This window comes from Pyrus communis, chromosome 10, assembly GCF_963583255.1.
Source record: "Pyrus communis chromosome 10, drPyrComm1.1, whole genome shotgun sequence".
Taxonomy (NCBI): Eukaryota; Viridiplantae; Streptophyta; class Magnoliopsida; order Rosales; family Rosaceae; genus Pyrus; species Pyrus communis.
Window position 1 is genome coordinate 12424188 of NC_084812.1, and position 10582 is coordinate 12434769.

At 40.0% G+C, this 10582-nt stretch overlaps 1 non-coding gene across 1 annotated transcript; it reads left to right on the forward strand.

Moving 5' to 3' along the window:
- The first annotated feature begins 3026 nt into the window (after positions 1 to 3026).
- LOC137749100 (small nucleolar RNA R71) lies at positions 3027 to 3137 on the forward strand. The gene has a single exon (XR_011070170.1). It is a non-coding gene; the product is annotated as a small nucleolar RNA R71 (small nucleolar RNA).
- The last annotated feature ends 7445 nt before the right edge of the window (positions 3138 to 10582 follow it).

Consider the following 10582-nt stretch of genomic DNA (forward strand, 5'->3'; position numbering starts at 1 on the left):
GCCCTAAAACTGCACCAATAGCATAGTCAGAGGCATCACACATTAATTCAAAAGGTAAAGACCAATCTGGTGCCATAATAATAGGGGTTGAGGTTAATTCATGTTTCAAAGTATTGAATGCATCCATACAAGCTTTATCAAAATGAAATACAACATCTTTAGCTAACAGATTGCATAATGGACGAGTGATCATTGAAAAGTTCTTAATGAAACGACGATAAAAACCCGCATGTCCCAAAAAACTTCTTACTCCTTTCACGGTTGTAGGAGCTGCCATATTGGTGATGATGTCAATTTTGGCTTTGTCCACCTCCATTCCTTGGCTAGAGATTACATGCCCCAACACAATTCCTTGTTTCACCATAAATTGGCACTTTTCCCAATTGAGAACCAAATTTGTTTCCTGACATCTTTGAAGTACTAAAGAGAGATGGTTAAGACATTCATCAAAAGAGGAACCAAACACCGAAAAGTCATCCATAAATACCTCAATGAATCTTTCTACCATGTCAGAAAAGATTGCCAACATGCATCTTTGGAATGTTGCTGGAGCATTGCAAAGTCCAAAAGGCATTCTCCTATATGCAAATGTGCCAAACGGGCAAGTAAAGGTAGTTTTCTCTTGATCCTCCGGAGCAATTGCAATTTGATTGTAACCTGAGTAACCATCAAGAAAACAATAGTGTGAGTAACCTGCCAATCTCTCAAGCATTTGATCTATGAAAGGCATAGGAAAGTAATCTTTTCTAGTGCTAGAATTCAACTTCCTGTAATCGGTGCAAACACGCCAACTAGCCGTGGGCTTTGTGGGCACAAGCTCTTTGTTTTCATTCTTCATCACCGTGATTCCCACCTTCTTAGGTACCACCTGAATAGCACTCACCCATTTGCTATCAGAAATGGGATATATGATCCCCACATCTAACAACTTCAACACTTCATTCCTCACAACTTCCTTCATGTGTGGATTGAGCCTCCTTTGTGGTTCACGGGTTGACTTTGCTCCTTCTTCCAAAAGAATCCTATGCATGCACATGGTAGGGCTTATTCCCTTGATATCTGCAATAGACCAACCAATAACTGATTTGAACTCTTTTAACACCCTAATTAGTTTATCTTCTTCATTTGGGGTGAGGTCAGAAGTTATGATAACTGGAAGAGTTTCAAATTCAGCTAGATATGCATACTTTAGATGTGGTGGAAGTGGTTTAAGTTCAAGTTTTGGTGCCTTAACAGTGGAAGGGATTAAATGTGACCTCGATGGTTCTAAAGGCTCTAAAAGAGGTAAAATATTCAAAGGATACGGTGCCAATGCTTCCAAGGCAGCTACCTCTTCCATGAGTGCATCTTCTTCATCAAACTCATCTTGAGATTGACTCAAAACAGTTTGTAATGGTTCATTAGATTGTGCCTGCAAGAACTTAGAGAAAACAAGCGAATCAAGCACATCAATGGCATAACAATCAAGAGATGAAGAAGGATGTGAAAGAGACTCAAACACTTTGAATTGAACGGTCTCTCCTAGCACTGTCATAGTGAGGAGTCCATTTTGCACATCAATGATGGTCTTGGCCGTGGCCATAAACGGTCTCCCAAGCAAAATAGGCAATTCTCAGTCATGTATAGGAGCTTCTTCCATGTCCAACACTACAAAATCCGCAGGCAAGATTAGTTTATCAATTTGAACTAGAATATCCTCCACTATACCTCTTGGATATTTCACGGATCTGTCCGCAAGTTGTAATGAGATGGTGGTGGCTTTCAATTCCCCCAAACCTAGTTGAAGGTATACGGAATAAGGCATTAAGTTGATGCTAGCACCTAAGTCAAGCATCGCCTTCTCTACCTTCTTGTCTCCTATGGTGATGTTGATAGAAAAACTTCCTGGATCCTTGAGCTTTGGTGGAAGTTTTCTTTGCAACACGGAACTTACATTCTCGGACACCACTACCTTCTCATGTAGTCCATACTTCATTTTGTAGTTGTTTAACTCTTTGAAGAACTTCCCATAAGCTGGCATGTTCCTAATGACATCAAGCAAAGGTAAGTTAACATTTACCTTACTTAGAATATCAAAAATCTCCTTAAATGACTTATCCTGCTTGCTCTTGGCAAGTCTTCCACGGAATGGTATTGGTGGAGTGTAAGGTTTCTCGGCCTTGTGAAGATTTGGTGCTTCAAACGAAGGAGTAGCATGGCTTGGTTCCTCATTTGATTTCTCATTTTCTCCTTGAGTAACCCCTGCATTCACATGATCAGATTCATTAGTAGCTTCATTGCCAACTCTATTATTGATAACCTTACCACTTTTAAGTGTAGTGATTGCTTTGGCTTGCTCTTGGTTCCTTTGGAGTATCACGTGTTGGCTTGGAAACTTTCCAACCTCTCTTTGGCTCAAGGCATCTGCAATCTGCCCCAATTGTGTCTCCATTTTGGTTAGAGCCGCCGAATGTTGTTGGAGAGTGCTATTGGTGGTTTGTTGGAATTGCAAGGTATTTTGGGCTAACAATTTAACCGTATCTTCAAGTGTAGGTTTTGGTTGGAAGTTTTGGAATTGATTGTTGTTCTTCCACGAAAGATTGGGATGATCTCTCTAACTTGGGTTATATGTATTGGAATACACATCATTCCTTGGCCTTTGATTGTAAGAATTCATGAGGTTCACTTGCTCTTGGACATACTCGGGGTAAGCCTCCTTAGATGGACATTGATGAGTAAGGTGGCTTGGTATGTTGCAAATGGCACACACTTCACTTGCTTTTGGCACCATGTTGAGCACGGATTCAAGCTTCTTTTCTAGGTTAGCTACCTGCAAAGAAAGATCATGATTAGAGCTTGTTTCATATACTCCAACTCTCTTACCCCTTACATCTTTGTGTTGAGCATTAGATCCCAACATCTCATAAATGTTATATGACTCTTGAGCATTCTTTTTCTTCAAAGCTCCACCTGCTGCATTATCAACAGTTGATTGACATGTTTGGGTTAGTCCATCATAGAAAATTTGCATTTGTAAGTGAAGAGGTAACCCATGGTGTGGACATTGCAACAAAAGGCCTTTAAAGCGCTCCCAACACTCATTGAAAGGTTCTCCATCATCTTGTTTGAAGTTGAAGATTTGTCCCCTTAATGTGGCTGTCTTTTGAGTGGAAAAGAACTTTTCCAAAAACTTCTTAGCCACGGCATCCCATGTGGTGAGTGAACCAGGTACTAGAGTCATCAACCAACCCTTGGCCCTATCTTTCAAGGTGTAAGGGAACACTCTCATCCTCAGATTTGCTTCGCTTACTCCCTGTAAAGGTAAACCACTCACAACATTGTAAAATTCTTTAATATGAGCTAAAGGATCTTCATTAGGTAAGCCATAAAAAGAAGGAAACATATGGAAATGTGAAGATTTAAGATCATAGTTTCTAGCTTCTGTGGGCAGCAAGATGCATGAAGGTGAATTTGGTATGATTGGTTGAGCAAAATCCTCCAAAGCTCGAAGATCATCTTGGTTGCCCGCCATCTCTTCTTCTCTTTCCCAATTAAAGTGCTCAGATCCTTCACTTGTTGGACTAGACGGTTTCCCTTCCTCTTCTTCACGGACAATGGAGGAACTTGTTGGCACAAAGCTTTCCAAAGTGTTGCCCTTTAACCGTTCAATTCTTTGGCCTAATTCAGCAAGTCTATTTGACATATACTACCTGAAACAAGATAAAACAAGTTTGAATAAAAATCAGAAATCTACTTAAAATGAAAAGAACAAGGTTTAATATCAAAACAAGCAATTATAAGGGACTGAAATCAGTCCCCGGCAACGGCGCCATTTTGATTGTTGATTTCCTTCTTCATGCTAGAATATGTTTAGTATAATGGCACAAGTAAGGGTGTCGAATCCACAGGGACTAATTGGACCTATATAATCACTTGTTTTGCAAGAACTCTTTACTAGAGAAATAAAACTAATCAATGTAGGCAGATTTGTTGTTGTAACTTGAAAGCATAAGGAAATGAAGTAAACACAAAATGAATGAATCAACAGCTAATAAAATGAGATAGTACCAATGGAGATGAAGCTAGGGATTCGATTTTACCATTGCTAACCCAAGGCCATGCTTGTTGAATCAGATTATACTCATCCATCTACCTATTTCTTGAGTTTGTTTCACTTAGATATGATCAACCATATGATGTGTGGATTTGATCAAATGTCTCTAATCATGAGCCTAATTGTGATGTGCAACTTTGGTTCCTAATCAAGAATATATAGTGCACAAGAAACTTTCACAAAACCAAAGGGAACACTCGGCAGGATGTTTGCGAAACATTCCCTTCATTCATTCACATATCCACCAAGATTATGCATGATGTGTGCTTTAATCTTGGCTAAACAACCTGTGGTTAATTCAAATGATGATCAAGCATTAAAATCAACACACTAAGTCACAATTAAAACGGAGAATGAAACAAGAAATAGATAGATTAAATGAGAATTCTGAATTAACTACATGGCAATCTTGCAAGGCTACATCGAATCCCTAGAGAGAGATTAGTTACACTTCATGTTTACAAAAGGTTTGACATAAAAATATATAACATGAGTGAACATAGGATTAAGAAGAAAGAACCCTTGAAGCAAAACTGATGTCGAAATCCCTTAAGAGTTGCCTTCGGTGTGGGTGCTCCAAGTGTGTTGTAAATGAAGGTGGAGCGGCTAAGGTTGAATGGTTTCTGCGAATGGGAGAGTGTATGGAATGGAATGAAATAATGATGGAAAAAGAGCTAGGTTGTTGGTGTGTGAATGCATGTGTTGAATTGGTGGTGCAATGATGAAAAAGTAAGTGCATGTGTGTGTGAATGGTGGTGCAATGATGAAAGAGTAAGTGCATGTGTGTGTGAATGGTGGTGCAATGATGAAAGAATAAGTGCATGTGTGTGTGAATGGTGGTAGCTAGGGTGAATTATGATGAATGCATGTGGAATAAAGATGGAGAAGGTGGTGTAATGATGAAGGAGTAAGTGCATGTGTGTGTGAATGGTGGTGCAATGATGAAAGAGTAAGTGCATGTGTGTGTGAATGGTGTTTCTTGATGGTTTTGGGGTTGTGATGCATGTGAATGCATGTGGCTAAGGGTTGTTGATTGGGCTAGAGGTTTTGCATGGCTCAAAGGATTGTTTGATTGGGCTAGGCCCTTTGTTTTATGTCCAAAGTGCATACAAGGCTTTCAAATTCGTCCAACACTTTGGCTCCAAGCATATGCTATCCATTCCAAGCCCAATTTTGCTCCAAAATGCTCCAAAATGCATCTTTTTGCTTCCTTAGCCATATGAACCTAAAAACACACGAAAATGGCTTAAACTACTAAAACAATTATGAATTAACAACATTGATGCACGAAAACAAGCTAAGTAAGTCGCCTAAATATGCTCCTATCAGTCCGTCTCTCAGGATTTAACAATCTATAATCCGAAGTCAAAGCACTTAAATCATCGGACTTAGGCGAACTTCATATATTTCATACTCTCAAAACACGACTCGAAATTTGACTAACCAAGACTAAAAGACCTTAGAGAAAAACTCTTCTCTTAAATCTCTAGACATGTGGGATGTTTAAGTTTATATAGAATTGAAGCCACCCCCTTTTGAAACATTGTGACTGTTGCCTAAAGTTCTAACGAACAAACACAACTCATGAATTTGAATTCAACTATGACACATGACTTTTATTTTTCATTCATATAAAAATTAAGTATTATAATATTAATTATAATATATAATTTCCAACATACATATGGGAAAAATCGTCGTTCAGGCTATTGTCAGTCTCAATCAATTGGTTGGAACAGAGACCATGTAATAGATTTCTTTTCCAATGCTTAGCAAAGAGGGTAGCCCTTTCCACGTAAAAACACATCAAGCATATAAGACTCATGCATGTGTATATGCAGTAAAGAAATTATCTCATTTTCAGGTCTTTCATGTACTAGTTCCATATACTACCCAAGACCCCAATTGTGTCCTTTGGTCAAACAATGTAACCCTTACTAGGGTTGCATTAGTTTCAAAAGACACTTTCAGACTTCAATTGGTCAACCGTAACCAACCAATCTAATTCTCCAGACTTCTAAATGAAATTAAAGAAAACTGCAAATTTATAAGTCAACAAGTGTAAGAGAAACTTCCAAGTATATATATACATAGATTGTAGACAGATTTTAAATGCAAAGCATATATTCACAAGGGTTCAAGCAGTCGAAGTGTCAAAGTGTCAAATATGATACAACAAGATGTATCCAAAGCATTCAACCGTAAACCAGGATTTGATATACATTGAGTCATGCTTTGTAATAAACATGCAAACCACAACCATATACTGATTTATTACATATTATTCATATTTTCAATGACACACGAATATACTTACCAGAATGACAAAAACATATAATCGAATACTATATTTTTTTTGTCCATGATTTTCTCACTAGTCAATTTTTAATTGATCAACTTCAATAGCAACTAAACCATAAACTTGTATTAAGATTGTTGGAAAAATATGGTCTAATTACTATATTAAATCACTTAGAAAATTAAAAAATAATTTATCCAATTATATATCAAAATTAATGCATGCACATGAGTAACCAATGTTAAATGAACATGACATAATGGATTAGTAAAACCTAAAAATACAGTTGAGGCAAGTGTTAGACACTTTGTCTTTAAGATAAGTTTACGCCCCACTACGGTGCTCATGGTTGATCGGCGCTTGTCTCCCAAGATAGAACGACCACGTCCTTGTAATAGTAGTAGTCCAAATCACAAGGCTCCATTAACCATAATTGTGGATGCAAATTTCTTCTTCCTTGTTCTTGGACAAAATTACACCTACAAAACAATTAACACCTTAGGGTCAAGGCCAAGAGCCTCACGCGCCCAAGATGAATGGGGGCGGCTTTGGCTGAAGAACCTCCGATGCCAAAGTTAGAACTTAGAGAGAAAAGTGTTTGGAGAGTTTTTGGGAGTTTCACAAGAGTGTGGAACTAGCTTTTTATAGAAAAATGGGGTTCAATATATAGAGCATGGCTGATCCCCTTTGGAGAAAAGGTGGCTGGCCCTTTGGGGTCTTTTTGGTGTGTAATGTGTGATAATTTGTGTAATGGGTGATTAATTGGTATAATGGGTGATTAATTAGGTGATTAATGGATTAATTAGGAATTAATCCATTAATTGGCCTAATTAATTTAATTTATATGGAAGGTTTTGAAGGTTATGGAATGTGTTTGTACCATACTTGACCAATCCCGAAACTACTGAGTACTGGTTAACAGTATACCATCAAGAACCCACAAGATGTTTCCTCCAACCAGGAGGCCAATCACAACGCGACACGTGTCGGTATCAGAGGCCAATCACAGCGCAACACGTGTCGATATCAGAGGCCAATCACAACACGACACGGGGCAATGTCAGAACAAAGCTAGAAACTCTCTTCTATAAAAGGGGATCATTCTCCCACAATAATCCCTAATTTCATTTGTACTAAACTATTCACTAGAACTCATTAAAAGAGAGCTTAACCCTATGTATTTGTGTAAATCCTTCATAACTAATGAGAACTCCTCTACTCCGTGGACGTAGTCAATCTGGGTGAACCACGTACATCTTGTGTTGATTGTTTCCCTGTCTCTATTCATTTACATACTTATCCATACTAATGACCAGAGCAATCTAGCGAAGGTCACAAACTTGACACTTTCTGTTGTACCAAAGTCCTCGCCGATTTTGTGCATCAATAAAATGATTTCCTTGTAGAGAATATGGAGTAAAAATGGATGAGATAAATTTGAACTTGTTACCTATTTTGGGCACTCTTGACTTGGTTGATGGATGATTCTCCACTGCTTGCATGTAGGAAACCCAGTGTGTCTTGAGGGTAATTTTGTCCTCTTCACCTAAAATTCCACGTGTCGCATTTTGATTATTTTTGGCTCCACAAATGCCCCCACACCTGTTGGGCTGCTTGCAGGAAAGGGCAACAGGTGTAGAGATCTTCTTGCTTTAGGAAACTTAAGATTGCTTCCTATTTTGATGTAGATTCCCTTTTTAATAGGAAATTAGATCCTTCTAGGAAAGGGAAATAAATTTTTCTCAAAGCCTATTTAAGCCCACCTTAAGTGGGTTATTAAATCAACTTTGAAGAGCAATTTATTTTACCCTACAAGAAAGAGAGAGCTTAGAAGATATTTGTTCCCTCTCCTCTAGCAATCTTCTACATCTTGCCCATGCAGAGGACCATTTTTCGTTGTTTTCTTCCTCTTCTCTGTGCGGTACCGATGTAAGAAAAATTTAATTTTTCTTGTCTTCTTCTTGGATAGTGCTATCACGGGGCAGCCGTCGGGGTGATGCTGCATGTCGGTTGGTAAATGCCAGGAGTCGGCTTGGTATTGGCTGATGAGGTGTTGTGGCAGGGACCACTACTTGGGCTGTTTGGCTTGGATAGAGCCAAGGGCAACTTGTGCGGCTGGGGCCGCGGATTGAGGCACTGAAGCGCAATGCTAGGCGAGTCGCATGGCTCATGTCTTCTGGCTTCTTGGACCTGATGGGGGCCAGGCCGACGATTGAGAGAGATAAAGAGGTCGAGGGCCTTATGGGCTACTGGAATGCTGGGCATGCAGGCCTCCTGCCTGTTGGTCTGAGAGAAAAAATGAGGAAAAGCCAATATGGGTTGAGTTCCCCTATTGAGTACCGTGAATAACATTGGTTGCTTATTTCTCTTCGCTGGGAGAAATATGGGTTGCTTTCGAGAGAAACGGTAAAGAGGATCAAGGTGAATACTTTGGGTTGTCTGATTGCTATCATGGAGCTTATTGTGAATGAAGGTGGAAAGAAGAGATTTTCCCCTTCTGCTCAAGAGATGCTGGTTAAGAAAAAACTGAAGACTTCCTTTGTTGCTCGTGAGGGTCCACCTACTGTCGGAGGCTTGTGATTGACATGACTTCTTCCAACAGGAAGAAAAATGAGGCTGCTAGATCTGAGCCTGTGGCGCCTGCTGGGAAAGAGGAGACTGTTCGCGTGGGCATCTGTGAGAAATCTACTAAGCCTACTTCTAGGGAGGCTGCTGAGATTTGTGTGCTTTTGAAACCAGATCTGCTTGAAGATCTGAACTCTTGTGCCAAGTTTGTTGACGACATTAGAAATGTTGTTTGCCAAAGTTCCTTTGTGAAGCATACGGCCGAGTATAGGAAGACTGCTCTATTTGCAATGATGCAAAAAGATGGCTATTCTGGCAACTGAGTTTATGCTCCTTGAAAAAGAGGATACCAAGGCTGCCAAAGAGGAAGCAAAGGTTGTGGCAGCTGAAGCTTATTCTTCTCATATTCAAGATTTTGATTGTGCCATTTCTGAGCGTCGTTCCTCTGTTTATGCAAAGGATGAAGAGTTGATTGCTGCATATAACCAAGTGATCCACTTCAAGAAGGTTGTTGATAAGCTTGAACCCCAAGTGTTGGAACTCCAAGGTGCACTGAAGATCAATGAAAGTTTGAAGAAAGAAGTGGATGAGCTGCAGCGCGTCCGTGTTAGTCTGTTCGATGAGAATGAGCAACTGAAGAGTGAGAATGATGGGCTCGAGGTTTCGAGACATTCTCTATTTCTCTGGAAGACTTGTTTACCTTTACTTTTGAGACCTTCATTGTTGAAGTAGCCGGAGATGTTGGTGCCTAGGCTGGAGCAGCTGAGGGTGAAGCGCTGGATGATGTCGCTGCTAAAAGCGTCGCAGTTGCTGAAGGTGTGGCGATCGAGTAGTTGTGGGATGTCCAAGCTGCTGAAATGTAGTATTCTAGGTAGCCTTTAGGATTTTCTTTGTTTGTCCTTGTAGTTCTTGTTTTGCTTGAACTCATTCGGCCTTTGCTGGTTGTTTATAAACATGCTTCCTTCGCTTTTCTTTATTTTCACTTTTGTTCATGCCTTAACCTTTAAACTTTATAGACTAGTGGTAGACATGCTACTTTTCTACAAGCAGACAGGCCCGCGTAGCCTATGCAGCCGTAGGTGTTAGTGTAGAGCTTTGTAAAGTTGTTAGCCATAGGGTTGGCAGTTGGATGCCTTACTTACAGAAGCAGACAAGTCCGCGTAACCACTAGACTGTTAACCTTGGCTTTTTCCAATTCCGTAGGTTGCGTAGCAAGTATCACAACACTTTAGGACTTGGTGTAAGTTGTTCCGCGCTTGACAGAGGTGAAGCTTATCGACTACGTAGCATGTCGGCAGTGGATAAAGCTTTGTATATGCATGCTAGCTTGTTTAACCTTTCACAAGAATGTGCAGTTGTATAAGTCTAGTGTGGCTTTACTGCTCGAAGGGCAAGCCGTAGGCTTCCGGAAACCGTAGGCTACCTTAGTGCATTTGGTAGCAGTTTTAGGGTTCTAGGGGCAGCCGTTCACAGGGCGTACTGCGTAATGTGCCCTCTCCGTCTCTAGGGCCTGGTTCCTTGCAGATTGGGCTAAGAGACCCAAAATCCTTCAGTTAGCTAAGCCTTGAAAAAGATCATTGTGGCTACTTTTACGAATCCTAGTGCAAGCCATTGTGCATCTAGTT